Genomic DNA, 18,463 nt, shown 5'->3' with positions numbered 1-18,463 from the left:
TTTTTCTAAGCTTCAGAAATATCTTGTAAAAATATCGGTCTTGCTCTAATCTCTGCTAGAATCGAACCATCACCTGATATCTTTAACTGAGTAATCATAGCTCTCAAAACAAATAACAACTTTCTGCTTAAAGCATCGGCAACCACATTCACTTTTCCTGGATGGTAGTCAATAACAAGCTCGTAATCTTTCAACAACTCCAACCATCTTCGTTGTCTCAAATTCAAGTCTTTTTGTGACATCAAGTACTTAAGACTTTTGTGGTCGGTATATACCCGGCACTTTTCACCATACAAAAAATATCGCCAAATCTTCAAAGCAAACACCACCGCAGCCAATTCCAAATCGTGAGTAGGATAATTCCTCTCATGAGGTTTTAACGCCTCAAGCATAAGCCACCACTTTTCCTTCTTGCATGAGTACACACCCCAAACCATTTAGAGAAGCATCACTATACACCACAAATTCTTTACCGATTCGGGTTGTACTAACACCGGCGCCTCTGTTAATAACTTTTCAATTCTTCAAAACTCATTGACATTCTTCCGTCCATTCAAATTTAACATTCTTTCGGAGTAGTCTAGTCATAGGAGCAAGAATTATAGAAAATCCATTTACAAACCGCCGATAATACCCACTAGCCCCAAGAAACTTCTAACTTCGGTTACATTTTTCTGGTGGTTTCCAATCAACAATGGCTGAAATTTTACTAGGATCAACCCGTATACCATCACCTGAAACAATATGACCCAAAAATCCAACTTCCCGGAGCCAAAATTCACTTTTACTAAACTTAGCATACAGCTGCTTATTTCTCAAAGTTTGCAAAACTATCCTCAAATGCTCAGCATGCTCTATCTCATCCTTTGAATAAATTAAAATATCATCAATAAACACCACAACAAATTTGTCCAAGTATGGCCAAAATATGCGATTCATCAAATTCATAAACACAGCAGGAGCATTTGTCAACCTGAATGGCATAACTAAAAATTCATAATGACCGTACCTTGTTCTAAAAGCAGTTTTAGGCACATCTGACTCTTTTACTCGCAGCTGATAGTATCCAGATCTCAAGTCAACCTTTGAAAACCATGTCGCTCCTTTTAGCTGATCAAATAAATCATCAATTCTTGGAAACGGATACTTGTTCTTGATTGTCACCCTGTTTAATTGCCGATAGTCAACACACAATCTCATAGAACCATCCTTCTTTTTCACAAATAACACGGGAGCACCCCAAGGTGAAAAACTCGGTCTCACAAAGCCTTTATCAGTCAACTCTTGCAATTGCGACTTTAATTCTTTCAACTCTGCTGGTGCCATTCTATATGGAGCAATCGAGATCGGAACTGTTCCTGGTATTAAATCAATACCAAATTCTACTTCCCTGACTGGAGGCAAACCCGGCAATTCTTCTAGAAATACGTCCGCAAATTCACACACAACCGGCACTGATTCAACTTTCTTTTCAACTTCTTTTGTATTAATTAGACACACTAAATAAGCTTCATAACCCTTTCTCAAATATCTTTGAGCTGACATTGAAGAAATCACACTAGACAATGCCTCTGATTTATTTGATTCAACCCGCAGAGTTTCACCATTTTCACACTTTAATTCTATAACCTTTTCTTTGCAATTTACTATAGCATCATGCAATGTCAACCAATCCATACCCAAAATAATATCAAATTCATCAAACGGCAACAACATCAAGTCGGCCGGAAAGTAATGACCCCGAATCATTAAAGGGCATTTCTTGCATACTTTATCAACTATCACATATTTGCCTAGTGGATTCGACACTCTAATCATAAATTCTGTGTTCTCAATAGGTATATTCATACTAGACACCAGTTTCATGCATGCATATGAATGAATAGAACCGGGATCAATCAAAGCATTAACATTAACATCATAAAGAGAAAATATACCAGTAATCACATCGGGTGATGAAGCATCTTCACGCGCTTTAATAGCATAAGTTCTAGATGGAGCCCTACCTTCAGATCTAACTGTTGCATCTCTGGCTACATTCTTACTGCTTGCTTCATTCTCAGCTTTTCTTGGATACCTTCCCCTCGAATCCGCACCACTTGCTTTTGTATACTGAAATTTTTCTTTCTCAGCTCTCTTTGGGCAGTCTCTAATAAAATGATCCGGAGAACCACATCGAAAACATTCATTTACTCTGCATGGACCATAATAATTTCTACCACACCGCTGGCACTCGGGTTTAACAAATCTCGAGTTCCCTACACTGGTTGCCGAAGTAGTCTAGGACTTTGGACCCACATTTTGCTTCTTAGAATTCCCATATGATTGCCCACCTGAAACTTGGGAACGAGGATTCATATTTCTTGACTTTCGGGGTTGTTGTGAGGGTGCATTACTCATTGGTCTTTTCTTCCAATTTCGTGTCTTAGATTCTACCTTTTTCTTTTCCTTAAGTAGTTCTTCAGCCTTGCAAGCTCGATTGACAAGTACCAACATTTCTTTTAGTTCAAGGATCCCAACAAATACCTTGATGTCTTCGTTGAGCCCGTCTTCAAATCGTCGGCACATCTTGGCCTCTGTAGGAACATATTCTCTGGCATACTTACTCAATCGAACAAACTCTCTTTCATATTCTGTGACTGTCATATTACCTTGCTTCAGCTCAAGAAACTCTTTACATTTCTGATCAATAAATCTTTCACTAATATATTTCTTTCGAAACTCTTCTTGAAAGAATTCCCAGGTTACCATCTCTTTCGGTACCACCGAAATCAAAGTCTTCCACCAATTATAAGCTGAATCCCTCAACAAAGATATAGCACATTTCAAACATTCTTCAGGTGTACAAGATAATTCATCAAATACCCGGATAGAATTTTCAAGCCAGAACTCTGCTTTATCGGCATCGTCATCAATATTTGCGCTAAATTCTTCGACCCCTTGTTTACGAATTCTATCAACCGGAGTTCTGTGAAATTTTATCATATCCACACCCTGAGGCATCGGGGATATAGGTTGAGGAATTGGGGGAGGTGGGGGAGGTTGTGCATTTGGGTTCGTACGAACGAACTCAGTATACCAAGCATTCATCATTTGGAGAAAGGCTTCCCGAGCCCCTTCTCCTCCTTCTTGACCAACAGTAGGAGGTGGATTTTTAGTTGGCACCGCCCCTTCAGTCGGAGCTGGTGCATTACTCTCTACATCATCAGCCGCAGTTGGATCGGGATCCATTTACTATAAAAAAATCATTTAATAGGTCAAAAGTCGTCACACTATCACAATTTATACATATGGCATGTATAGCAAAATCCGTACATACAACACGTAGTCCGAGAACTGACTAAAACTGCTCTGATACCACTAAGTGTAATGCCCCCATGCCCGAGACCGTCGCCGGAGTCGAGCTTGAGGTGTTACCGAACATAATTTATCGAATTAAGAACTTCGAATCATTTATTTCTACATTCACAGCTTTCTAGCTACCTGCGTCACAGTTACAAGAAAAATCATATCTCAAGTTAAAAAACTCAAAATTAAGATCCGTAAATTTTCCTTAAATATAGACTCATATATCTATTTACTAATTTTTTTCTAGAATTTTTGGTTGGCCAAATTAATACAGTTTATTAGTTAAAGTTACCCCTGTTTCAGGACTTGACTGGACTGACCTCTATTTACTACAAACCATATTTCTCTCTGTGAAAAGTTTATATGACTATGTCGTTTATTTATTCAGAAACTAGACTCAATAAGGATTCCAATAATATAAAATATACCACCTAATTATTTTTGTACAATTTATGGTAAATTTCTAAAGTTGGAACAGGGGATCCAAAAATCGCTCTAGCCCTATTTCACTAAAATTAAAATATCTTATAACATATAATTCCTTTACTTGTTTCATGTGTTTTATATGAAACTAGACATACTAGGCTTCAATGTCATATTTAATCCATCACCAAATTCAATTTCTATGATTTTTAGTAAATTTTCAAACTCATGTCGTTGTTGCTGCAATATTCATTTATGGCAAATTTCATCTTTTCATGAGTTTTTATGATCTAGATAACATATTAAACTTCAATGACATCAAACATGATCTAACTTAGCATTTTCCATGACTTATCATTATTAAGCATTTTATCAACCAAATCATAGCCATATCACAAAATTATTTACACAAAATAGGTGTATTGCTATACATGCCATACTTAAGTTTTACAAGCCATTTACCAAAAAGAGTCCTTCGGATAGTGTGATCGAACCTTCGACCTATCCCGATTCCTAAGCCGGCTTGTTCAAAACTACAGTGAATGAAAAGGAGGGAGTAAGCATAAATGCTTAGTAAGTCATATGCAAATAACAAGTAACATAACAATACAATTATACCAAACAACCTTAGCATGGTATCACCAAAACATATATCACATTTCTAAACATCATTAATCATCTTACCACCTTATCGTTGTTGTATCTATTTTCAACCCGAAGGTTAAGTACATATCTGTCCAAAGTGTCCATTTCACAATACTTACCAATACGTCACCTGCATCTTAAGTGTTCTTCCATTTCACTAGAAATTTTACCCGTTGAACACATCGGAATATAACTCGGATACATGGATAATTTGCACATAAGTGCCACATTTGTAGCCAAGCTACCATGTAACCCGCCCATAAGTGAACTCGGACTCAACTCAATGAGCTCGGGCTTTCGCATCCATAAGTGAACTCGGACTCAACTCAACGAGTTCGGATGCCTAGTTACATCTCACGAACTCGGACTCAACTCAACGAGTTCGGACATTTCACATCCATAAGTGAACTCGGACTCAACTCAACGAGTTCGGATGTTCAACCATCCTAGTGACATGTCACTTGTATCCTAATCTATTCCTAAGGTTTAAACGGGATTTTCCTCGAACACATCTCCTTGCCATCTTCCGTAAAATACCGAAACCAATACTCGGTAGCACTTTATATTTAACAAATAATACACTTAATTTGTATTTATTCGAAAATAACCACAAAGCATATATTTCATGATAAAAATCAGCATATCATATATTTAACATCAATAACTTAAAAATAACAACTATGCTACCTTATTTACACATGAACTTACCTCGGTACAAAATTTTTAACAATCGAGCCTATTCCTCGTAAACTTTGTTTTTCCCTCGATCACGACTTGAATCTCGTTTCTTTTGATCTATAATACCAAATTAATCTTATTTAATACATGCATTCATTAAAACAGTCCTTAATACGAACTTTGGTAAAATTACCATTTTGCCCCTAAACTTTTGTATAATTACACTTTTGCCCCTAGGCTCGGGAATTAAACTTCATCCCTTATTATTATGTTTTATGACATTCTGATCATTTTTCCCTTCTATGGCAACATCAAATTCTCACTCTAACATGTATTTATGACTACTAAATATTTTTACCGATTGAGCCTTTTTACTCGTTTTTACTCAAAACCGAGTAGCACAAGTTGTCTAACAAAATTTAAAACCTCATATTCTGTCATAAAACACCAAAATACACAAATTTCACCTATGGGTATTTTTCCAAATATGAACCATAGGTTGAATTATTGTTAACATAAGCTAAATCGAGCTATCGGGATTTCAAAAACATAAAAATCATTAAAAACGGGGCTTGAAATCACTTACTATGAAGTTAGAAAGTTGAAGAAACCCCAGCTATGGAGGAGAGCAAAAATCGGCAGAACAATATGGAGAAGATGATCATTTTGGGTTATTTTTCCTATTTTTATTTCATTTAATATCCAAATGACCAAAATGCCCTTACTACTAAACTTTCCAAAAATTCCTTCCATGTCCTAATTTTGTCCATGAACTTAAAATTGGTCAAATTACCATTTAAGACCTCCTAATTAATATTTCAAAGCAATTTCATACTAAAAACTTCTAGAATGCAAGTTTTGCAACTTATTCGATTTAGTCCCTAACTTTAAATTAAACTCGTTATGCCAAAAATTTCTTCACGAAATTTTCACACAATTATGCAATCATATCATAAACCTCAAAATAATTATAAAATAATTATTTCTATCTCGGATTTGTGGTCACGAAACCACTATTTCGATTAGGCCTTAATTCGGGATATTACAATACTTGTGACGTGTAGACGGATGGGTGGGTCGAGTAGTCTCCCCACATGGTGTAAGGTTGGCACGGGGGTGTATACGGATGGATATGGGTTAGGTTTTCTGCATGCTTGATATATTTGTTCTGTTTTTGTTATGGGCCTATGGGCTTCATTCTGAATTTAGTATAGGGCTAAGGCCCAACTTAATCTGTTTCTGTGGTTTGAACTGATCTGGACTATGGTTGGGTTAATTTACACACTGAGTTTTCCCCAAACTCACCTCTTAATTTTATCCATGCAGGTAACCCCAACCATAGTGGACTTGGAGCTGTGAGGGATTCGGAGTGGCCACACGTACTGCAAACTAGATTTTCTCCTTTAATTTAATTAGTTTTCATTTACTTTTATTATTTGGGTTTTAAGTTGTAATAAGGCCACTTTAATTATTTTAAATGGTTTTAATATGTTTTACTAGAATAGGTATGATATTATCTTAATCGCTAAAACTGATTAGTTTTAGGGCGCATTTTCAAAAATAGTAATTGATTTTAAAATATCACGACAACAAAGCAAAACTTCCGCAACGAAAATGTTTTCCAAAATAAATCATTTTTCCTTAAACTGGACTTAATTAAATTGGTTTCCTAAGAACATACACTAAGTTAAGGTGTGGCAATGGTGATGTGCATGTCTAGGATTGGATCCGAATGGAGCTTGGTACTTAAGCAGTTCGATGGACTCACTTCCTCTTTTCCGGTTTCCTACCTGGTGCTCAGCTTCCATTCACTTTAACCTATATCGAAAATACTCTCTAAACGCTAAGAAAGATTTTAGATAAGACATGAGTTTTTCAGTAACGCTTCAACGTGACACGTTGGATTCGGCCGTAACGTCTAGGCCGGGTTTGGGGTGTTACAGTAAATGGTGGTAAGACTAAATATTCATATTTATTATTTTTTACCTTAAGTATTTGAATTATAGTAATACCACTGAGTGTATACTTAGCATACGGTTTGTTTCCATTCGCAGATTAGGTATAATAATTTTGAAGAGTTGTATTTGAGATTGCGAACATTCATCTCATCACATCTCTAAGTATCAAGAGGGTATGTTTTAAAATCTTGAATAGATTAAGTATGTTCCAAGTATGTTCCAAGTAGTAGTAGGGACTAAAATATAAATTATTTAAATTTATTATTTTTTTTATGTTCAAATATATTTAGTGATTAGCCAAAATCATTTTGGCACCAAATGTAATATTCCTATATTAGGTTCTTTGGGTCGAACATGGTATAGGGGTGTTACAAAAGTTATGATTGTTTCTATTTTAGGGACTAAATTGAATAAAATATAAAAATTTAGGGATTTTCAAAAAAGATTGAATTGTTATATGCATAATCCAAAATGTTATAAGGTAATTGAAACTGATAAATTGAAATCAATTACCTATATAGATTAAGATTTGAATCAACTGGTAAATAATCGAAGAAAAGGGAAAATTTCGGATTAGTCATCTACACTTCACTCATTGTTGTTTTGTCTGGTAAGTTCATATGGTATAGTTGTATATGTAAATGTAATGTATGTATTTGAATTACGAATTTACATGCTTTTAATGTGTTTTGAATTGTATGCAAGTTAGTACAATAAGGTGAGAAATAGACTGAATTATAAAGAAATGAAATAATCTATTAAATGAGCCCGGATGAACTCAAGATAGGATAGGATGCAATTGGTGTGCCAGTAGGGTTATTTTTACGTTGTACGGGATATGATATGGGATGATAATGATGTATAGGGAATTCACTGTTTGAACCGAAATCCGACATCTGTTGCGGATTACCGAGTTTTGCCTCTACGGAGATCACTGTTATTGATTGTGTCTATGGAAACCTTGGTGTGTTCTAGAGGTATGTAATGTTTTATGACATATGATGCCCTACGGGCTTAGCACTTCAATGCTCATGTGTGTTTTGGAGTTATTGCTCGAATGAACAATTTGGTGTGTTTTGATGGTTACCCGCGTATCCGTATATGTTTATTATAGTTCATCAGGATAAACAGTTAGTGTAAAATGGAAAATATTTGTTTGATAATATGTACTGTACATGAAAATATCTATATGTGGTTGGAATGATGAAATGACGTATATGTTCGATGATTCTGATAGAATGAAACTGAATGAAAATGTATTGTACATATTGAAATGTTATAAGATTGTAACTGATGAGCTCACCTTGCTGATGTAGAATGTGATGATAGAAAAGTCGTATAATTAGCTAATTCATTATGTTTGTTCTGAATTGAGGTGAGTTTACTATTTTAGCTCATATGAACTTACTAAGCATACGTAATGCTTACTCTGTTGTGTTTTCTCTGTTTGTAGTTGTCTTTTGAGGAACGAGGTGATCGGATCGCTTCGAAGCTCACGCTATCAAGCCTTCAATTCAATAATCTTTTTATTGTTCTTTTATGTGGCATGTATATAGGCAATGTTATGTTTAATGGTGGACCTTGAATGATGGTGTTTTGAATATAAAATGTGCCTTGATTTTGAATGGTTATATACTTTGTTTGTAACTGTGAAAGTTGACAAAGAAATGGTTGTGTTAGATGGTGGAATTGAATAGCATTCTATCTTTCATAAATTGTTACTTCACAGGTTGTCATGCATTAGTATAAGGACGATATTGATGTCTAATGGTTTAGAAAGATCTTGCAAATGGCTATTTGTATGGTTGATTGTTCAATGGAGTTGGTATACGTCATGGTTAAATTGTTGAATTGTATAGGTAAAAGCATATGTTAGTTACTAAGTGAAGTATGTTGAGTTCATGATTGGTTTAATGAATGAATTGTGGCATTTGGTATGTTTGGAAGTTGGTTGTTGCAGATTGAATAAATGCCTATAAGTATGATTTGGTTTGACTTTTGATTTGAGCATAAAGAGTATCAAAACTTGAAATTTTAACTTTCTAACAAAAAGTATCCATACTATAGGTTGAAGTATCAGTACTTTATCAAATGAACAGTGTTTTAAAATGACTAAATGTCAATTTGGTATCGATACCAATATAAAGTATCAGTATTTAATCACAAAGGTCGATACTCTATAAAGGTATCGATATGGATTGACTTGTGTCCAAAAATTATGAAAATAGCAGAATGCCAAAATAGTATTGATACTTAATTTTAGTATCGATACCTGTGTATATTTACTCGATTTTTAAAACATCAAAGCTAAAGATGGTATTAGTACCTAATTTGGGTATCGATACCTATGTTCAAACTTTGAAAAATTTATAGTTTGGTCCTCATTTATGTTCTGATTAATTTTAGAGCTTTCATAAGCTCAGTTAAGTCTTGGTTTTGTTTGTAAATCATATTACACATGAAATTATAAAATGAATTGACATTCGATTGAATAATTTGGTATGAGCTGTGTGTATCTGCTCCAGTAATAATAGTAGCATCCCATAGCTCGAGTCTAACGATCGGACAAAGTGAGGGGTGTTACAAGCGGGAGTAATTACATCGTAATTCTCTATATCATGTTTGATAGTATGAATTGTAATTACACATTTATATAATTTATACTTTTTAAAAAGTTTAATTACTATAAAATTACTAGTATGATAAAAATAATTTTTAAACAACAAAATTAAAATCAAATCATCATTTGTATTATGTTAGTCTAAAAATGTAGTTGATAATATGATTATTAATACAAATAACAATAAAATACACATCTTATGCAATTTTATCTAATTTCTCTCTGCATATTTATTGAGTTATTCCTCTTTAATATTTAACATGTTCTCTTTATCATCATCTGCTTGGTTATTGACTGAGTTCATCATCCGAATTTGAATTGGTGTAATTAAGATTATCAATATCTCTTTCTTTTATGTAGTCTTTGTTGGAAAATATGGATATCACATATATAATAAGAGTAATTACATGTTATTATTTACTATCATTATAGGTTAGCCCAAATTAAAAGCGATCTAATTTGATTATAGTTTATTGGGCTTTAATTGTTAAATAAAATATGGGTCAAATATGTGTAGATACTGTAGTAACTAATTTCTAATTGATAATAAGCTGATTAGAAATTAAGGCTAATGTGCCAAAGTTATATATATTAGGGTTATGGTTCCCAAATTACTCACAAGGTAACTTTTATAATATCCCATCTTTAGAAAAGAGAGAGTCACCTTCTCTAGATCACTTGTATGCTAATTTAGAATATCAAAACTCCAAGATCCGTAGATTTCAAGAAATCGATGAATTTAGGTACGCTTCCGTATATGCCTTTGTTCTTAATTTATTCATGATGATTTGACATCATAGATCCTGCTTTATAGTTTTAATTTTATATTAGATATTATTTACAGTTCTAACAGTCTTCAAAGTATAAATCATCTTCCACCTATGATTTAAGTTATGAAATATGCAACAAGTTAGTACGACCCTACATTTTTTTTTTGTGCTATACTAAGGTGAAGTTGTTAATATATGTTTTTTTTTGTAGAATAAAAAATATCTTCTCAATCACATTTTAAAATATTTAATGTCTCAAATTAAAAAGTTCATGAATTGTCTATGGTGTTTGTGTTTGGCATCATTCTCTCAAATGGTAATTCATACCCTATGATATGATGCAAGAAAACATTTTGTATTTGCATAATTAGCACCAATCTTATAATATTTGGGTTTACAATCCAAATAGTCTATAACTTTAATTATAAAAACTTATACAAACTTAATTTGGAGAAACACTTACGCTAAGTTATATCCTTTTTAATAATATGTAAACTAAATTAAAAATAATATAAATTTTATAATATATAACTCTTATAAAAATAGTCTATAAATTGTCTAATAATTTTCATAACACTTCTTATAAATACTATAATTTTTTACCATAACTTTAGTTTTATATATATATATATATATATATATATATATATAACTATATTATTTTTAACGATAGTATAGATATATAAATAAGTTATGTTAATACTTCTTGACTATATTTTTTATTAATAAATACATTATTATACTTTTATAATAAGTAAAATAATTTTCTTATAATAAACTTGTTATCCATAACTTCAGAATTTTTTAGGATTTAAATAACATAAATTTTTGTTATAATTTTATAAAATAAATAAATTATTTTTATAATATAATTTTTTAGAACTTATAATATAAGAAATTTTTACCATCTCAAGCACTCATAGATGAAACTTGTATAAAAACAATTTTTAAAATTGACTTTCAATATAATTACTCCAATTCTAACCCTCACTTACAAAAATTAGAAAGCATAATTGGATACTCTAATTAGACCCAATTCGATGAGACTCATCAATTATAATAATTACCCAAACATGTAAGCAACTACTCCCAAATTCAATTATTAAACGGTTCCAACAATACTTTAAACTTTGCTTCCAAAACAGCACAAGACAAATTTTCATCATCTACTTACCATACGGTCAAAATTAGTTTATGTTAAAATAAAAATAACTACATTAAATATATTATTTGGTAGTTAAGTTTGATAGGTATATGTGTTGTTTTTGTCTAATTTGATACTTGTATTTGACAAAAGTTATGTATTTTGGTATCCAAAGATAATAGTGTTAATTATTTAGTATTTAATTCAGGTTTTAAAGTTGATTTGATTAAAGTTAATTGATAATATAATTAGGTTTGATTTTTTCATGATTTTGTTAATAAAAAATTTAGTGTTAATTGTGAATTTATTTAATTTTGTGTTTAATTTGTCAAATATAGTTTGATGGATGTGATCCAATTCGATTTTAGAGTTAATTTGATGGAATTTAATTGCTAATATTATTAGCTAATTATGATTTTTATCAAATTAACTCTAATACTAATTAAACATTAAAAAGTTAACACTATTATCTTTAGGTGCTAAAATATATAACTTTTGTCAAATACAATACAAGATTTGACCAAAAAACAACACATGTATCACGTAATAAAATAACGTCAAATTCAAGTACCAAATTATGTATTAAGCCAAATGCATATTAAGGAAGTAAATATTTATTGTTTAAAAAATGGCATAATTTTATCTTGACTTGGAATGGAACGTTGATTAAAACTCTTGTCAGATATTTATTTGTCAGAGGTTCAAATCATGTTATCCCAATCCCTTACTCCTAGTATTGTATAGAAAAAATGGATGGAAATAGAATTAATTGCTTGGTTATTCTTGAAGATTTACCTCATTTCGTAAAAAATTTCTTGAAAAGGATATCTATAATAATAGAAGATGTAAAAATATTGTATAGAAAAAAATTTAAGCTTAAACTAAAATTTTAAAAATACATGGATAATGACACATTTATATGTGAAAAATTTTATGTAAAAATTTACTTATTAAAATTTACTTTTAAGGATTGAAATATTTTAAGTTTAAATTTTAAATTTTTTATTAATTTTATATAAAAATACCTAATAATAATTTCTTTTGTAAAAGTCAGGCGTGTGATTTTTTAATAATAAAGTCCCTGTAAGAAAGCGACATGTTACCTTCCTCTCTCTTTTTTTTTTTTACAATAAGCGACACGTTACTTTCACCCTATAACATGTGCTGTTGTTCTTGTCATTTACTAAGGTATTCACCGCGCTCAACACGTCACAACTCACGTGATAAACGCCAAAATCAACCCACCAAGCACATTAATTAAGTAATGGGGTATGTTAACTTTTAGTCCTTCAACTCGGAAAGTTTCACATCTTCATCCTTGAACCTTTTTTGGTCTGCACTGACCTCGAAGCTTGGTAAGCTATTCCAAATTTGATCCTTAATTACCATGCTGATGTGGTTATTTGATATTATGTCTTCTCCTAAAAATATTCTTTGAAAACAACTGATCTTATTCTTGCCCACATAAAATTTCATCATTTATATAATTAGTAAGGCCCCCAAAACCAAGCTCTTCTGTACTTTCTTCTTAATTTTACAAGACGAACATGAGTTGCCTTACAATTCCGTCACGAAATCTATATATATGGAGTAGCACTAAATAAAAGGCAACATTAACCATCTTAAGCAAGAAGACTTTTTTCAAAAATTGTAAAAATTATGGTTAGGTTACAGGTGATTTCCATATATTTTATCTTTTTATTAAAAATGAAATAAATTAGCTATTTTATTAAAAAATTTATTCATTTCTAGTATTAAAATTAATTCACATATATTAGAATAAGATACACATGATATGCTATGTGTAACTATTTTATTATTCTATTAAACACACCACTTTTTAATAATAGAAATAAATAAATATTTTAATAAGAAGAACAAATTTATTCTTTAATCTAATGTACAATGACTAATTTATCTATTTTTAAATAAATAAAACAAAATACAATTTAAGTTTCAAAACAAAATCTTCCATAATACTTTTTACCCTCATTTCCATCACTGAAGCTACGGTGATAACCAATTAAGCTAAGCTATATGATATTTTCTTTTACGTTATATTTACACCTAAGCATAAATCTCCGCATTCATTATACTGCATCAAGGGATCTTTTTTTCTATAAAAAACTAATTATCAATTTCCATGTAAGTTCATTCTTAATGGGTTTTATTTTATATAAAAAAATGAGTAAGGTACAAATTCAATTTTTCTTCTAATTATTTACATAATTACTTTTGCTTGTTTCTCCTTTATTTTTATCATTGATTTCTTTTCTTTTATTTATTTTAAAATTTTTAATTTGTAGATCTATTAAAATATTCTAAAAAATAAACTATTTTAAAATTTTGTAAAAATAATGAAACACATTCAAAGGTTGCAGGGCTTGATTAAAGCAACCGCTAGTGAATCGAAGAAACCCGTTGAATTAACAAAACTCCAACTAGATTTTATTAAAAAAATTGAAAAATATTTTAAATTTTGAATTAATCGAATTGAGTTATTCGATTTATTTAAGTTGACTCGAATAAATAATTCGAGTTCGAGTCGAGTTAAATTTTATAATTTGAATAACTTAAATAATAGATGGGTGTGAATACCTTTTTCATTCTTGTCAATTTTGAAAATGAGCAAATTTATCTCTCTCAACAAAATTATAAAAATTCAAAATATTTACAAAAATTTCAAAATTTATATTTTAAAAATATAAAAAACTCAAATATATAAAAAAAGTTTAAAATTTTATAAAAATTCTAAAATAATAATTTTAAGGACATGAATAAATAAATTAACTATTCAAATTTATCATACTAAAATATTTTTTTTCTTATTTTGTTTTGAAAAATTTTCAAATTTATGTGTTTTAATATTAAATTAGTTATATTACAACAATATTTTAATTTGACATGCTTAATTTTTAATTTAATTCTAACAATTTCATTTGATTTTATTCGACTCTTAAACTTCATTTCACTCAACTCGATTCAAAAAAAATTTAAATTGAGATAGGATGACAAAATGAGGCTCGTCAACTCAATTAATTCTAAAACTTTTTTACTTAATTCGATCGAATACTCACCCTTACAAATTCTTAATTCTCAAAAAGAATAGATTGCAAATTCTAAAAAGTATAGATTTAAATACTATTCCAACATACCATCAATTTTGGCGTTTTTGGACATAAAAAAAAAAAGTATTGATGGTAGAAACCCAATTCTTTATAAATTTTGAACAAAAAGAAACAATGAAAAATTTGGAAAAAAAAAAAGAGAGAAGAAACCAGATAAAAGTCAATAATTAATTTTTGTTTTACATATAGGTATTTTGACAAAAAAAATATTATATACAAAATGTTAGAATTTTGACCCGATTAAGCAACGAACAAGAAAATAGTGAAATAAATTGAGAAATTGAACACACAAATTTAACGTGGAAAAACCTCTCCAAATAGGATAAAACAAACCAAGGGCAAATATAATTTTACTATAATGGCAAAAGAACGAAGAGTACAAAAGATGGAGATAAAAATTAAACCCCGAAAATTGGAAAACAAAGAACCCACAAAACGTAAACACAAAATTTTCTAAATGTGTTATGAGTTCTAATCTCTAATGGCTATATTTTCTAAGGTTATAAAAGAGCCTGCTTATAGGCTAAATTCATAGATCAAATAATAATAAAATAATCTAAACTAATCAGTATTTGATTGAAACAAGTAAACAGAGTTTAACTGAAAGATTATTTTTCAAATTTGACTGAAAATAGGAGTCATATTTAACAAATATCCACATTGACTCATATTTTCACAACACCATCTTTGCCAAAGCCCGCCACGAGCCTATCTTGAACTATGCAGGGAATTAACTGAGTCGAATTTGTGCTTAGAAACTAGAAGACTTCTAGCCTTCGACTTGTACAGTGCCAAATCAAAACTAACCCGGGTCTGATTTTCACGAACACAGTGCCCTAACTTTTCAAAACTTGCATCTAAAAGAGAACCTCTCTTCAACGAAACGGTCATACATTTTTCCCTCCTATGACCAAGTTGCCTCCGCTCCAAACAAGTTGACTTTAACTTCAGAAGCAGACGAGGACGTCGATTTCACCGGTCACTGTATAACCTTCCAGAATATAAAGACTGCCGGTTCTTTTACCTTTTAACAAAACGAGAGCTCCACGAGATACTTTAATGCCGCTCGGCTCGATGTTAATTTTGCATCCTTTCAAGTCTAAAATACTTAAGGAGATGAGATTCTTTCGTAAATCAGGTACATACCTGACATCTGAGAGTGTCCTAATCGTCCCATCATGCATCTTAATTTTAACAACGCCAATATCAATTACCTTACTAGATGAATTGTTTTCCATGCACACAACTCCACCTTCAATCGAACTGTATGTGGAGAACCATTCTCTATTGGGACACATGTGGAAAGAACATCCTGAATCTAGGATCCACTCGGACGTGAGCTTGGTGTTATCGCTTGTTGACACTAACAAGTAATCATCACCATTTTCATCGGCCAAATTAGCACCAGCTACATCTTCCTCGTTACTCTCAGTAGCTTTTTTATTTCGCAGTTTATAACAATCTGCTTTGACGTGACCTAACTTTTTACAATAGCGACACCTTTTATCTCGTTTCTTTGATGCTACCAAAACGGAAGCTTGCCTATCTGTCTTGCTATCCAAATGAAGCTCATTGTCGAGTTTGTCTCTACTCAAAAAATGACCCTTCACATCTTCGAACGAGAGTTTATCTCTGCCATAAATTAGGGTCTCCCTAAAGACTTGTATGAAGGGGGTAAAGAGCACAATAATAGCATAGTCTGATCTTCATCATCAATATGAACCTCAACATTCTTTAAGTTATCTAAAAGAGTAATAAATTGACTGATGTGATCTCTAAGAAGCTCACATTCGTTCATGCGAAACGTAAATAGACGTTGTTTCAACACTAAACGATTAGCCAGAGACTTAGTCGCATAAAGAGTTTCTAACATTTTCCACAAGGCGGATGAGGTCTTCTCCATCAATACCTTCTGCAATACCGTATTCGTGAGGCACAACTGGATTGCATACAAAGCCTTTTCTTCAAGCTCTTTCCATTCTGTTTTATTTAGATTCTCAGGCTTTTTCCTAGTAACAACCTTTTTCAAACCGGATTGAATTAGAATTGCCATCATCTGAACTTGCCACAGATTGAAATTTGTCTCACCATCGAACTTCTCAATTTCAAATCTTGTTGCTGTCATTTCTGAACAGGCTGATTTATGAAAGTTGAACTAGTTCTGATACCACTTGTTATGGATTTCGACCCGATTAAGTAACGAACAAGAAAATAGCGGAATAAATTAAGAAATTGAACACACAAATTTAACGTGAAAAAACACCTCCAAAGAGGATAAAAAAACCGCGGGCAAACATAATTTTACTATAATAGCAAAAGAACGAAGAGTACAAAAGATGGAGATAAAAATTAAACCCCGAAAACCCGAAAACAAAGAACCCACAAAACGTAAACACAAAATTCTCTAAATGTGTTATGAGTTCTAATCTCTAATGGGTATATTTTCTAAGGTTGTAAAAGAGCCTATTTATAGGCTAAATTCATAGATCAAATAATAATAAAATAACTAAACTAATCAGTGTTTGATTGAAACAAGTAAACAGAGTTTAACTGAAAGATTATTTTTCAAATTTGACTGAAAATAGGAGTCATATTTAACACACAATGTTTAAAATTACTCATAGCTCTCAACCCATAAATAAGAGGATAATGCATTACTCGAACCCACGTTCTCTTAGATTAGTAACAATTTCAATGCTAGTCGAGCTAAGACTCAATCAACATTAATAAATAATTTAAATAAATAATTATTTATAATTTATTTTTATCTATAATGTACATAAAAACACGAGCTTAAAAAAACTTTTGAACCGTACAATATAACCCAGTTGAATTTGTCATTTTCACTTTTTTATTATTATAAAATTTATCAAATTTATAATAAGAGTTTTAGTTTTACCAAAATAATTGGTTAAAATTTTACTTGATAATTAATTTATCATACTTATAAATAAAAATTATAAATCTATTAAAAGATACTTATTAAATAAATTAACATAATAAATAAAAATCAAATTTTATATTGCATTATTTTATATTTAAATTATTATGTTTCCATCAATAATAAAGAAAAAATTATTTTAATTTATTTTAATATAATATAATATATTTATATTAATTATATATTATCTACAAATTAATATAGTAAATTTATTGGTTATTGATAAATGTAAAAATATTAGGTTACTTGTAATGAATAATGTTTTACAAATATAATAATAGAGTTTTTATGCATTTAAACTATGTTGAATAATATTAATAGTTAAAATTTAAAAATGATTTTATTTGTTTTTATACTTTAATATTAATTAATAATTAATAATAGCTAAAGTCATATAAAATAATATGATAAATATAACAAATATTTTATTCATTTAACTATACAACTGAATTGAATGGTAATAGATAAAATCATATTAATTATATTTTTATTTATTATATCATACAGTATTGGATTCAAATTATTATGTAAAATTAATTTAGTACTAATAAAAACTAAAAATCATATAATAAATATAAGAAGTTAGAATAATTTATTTATCACTTATAAGTAATATCTTATTATAAAATATCTTACTTATTTTATATTTCATAAAATAAAATAACTGATAATGGTTTTTTTTAAGGGATCGATAATATATGTACCAAAAAACAAATTTTAAGATAAAGGAATATTATTTAGAGAGATATTATCCTACCATTTCTTTCTTTTTTCATTATAGAAAAGTGATAAATTTAAGTTTTGGTCC

This window comes from Gossypium arboreum, chromosome 8 (assembly GCF_025698485.1).
Source record: "Gossypium arboreum isolate Shixiya-1 chromosome 8, ASM2569848v2, whole genome shotgun sequence".
Lineage (NCBI taxonomy): Eukaryota > Viridiplantae > Streptophyta > Magnoliopsida > Malvales > Malvaceae > Gossypium > Gossypium arboreum.
Note: the sequence above shows the minus strand (reverse complement) of the source record.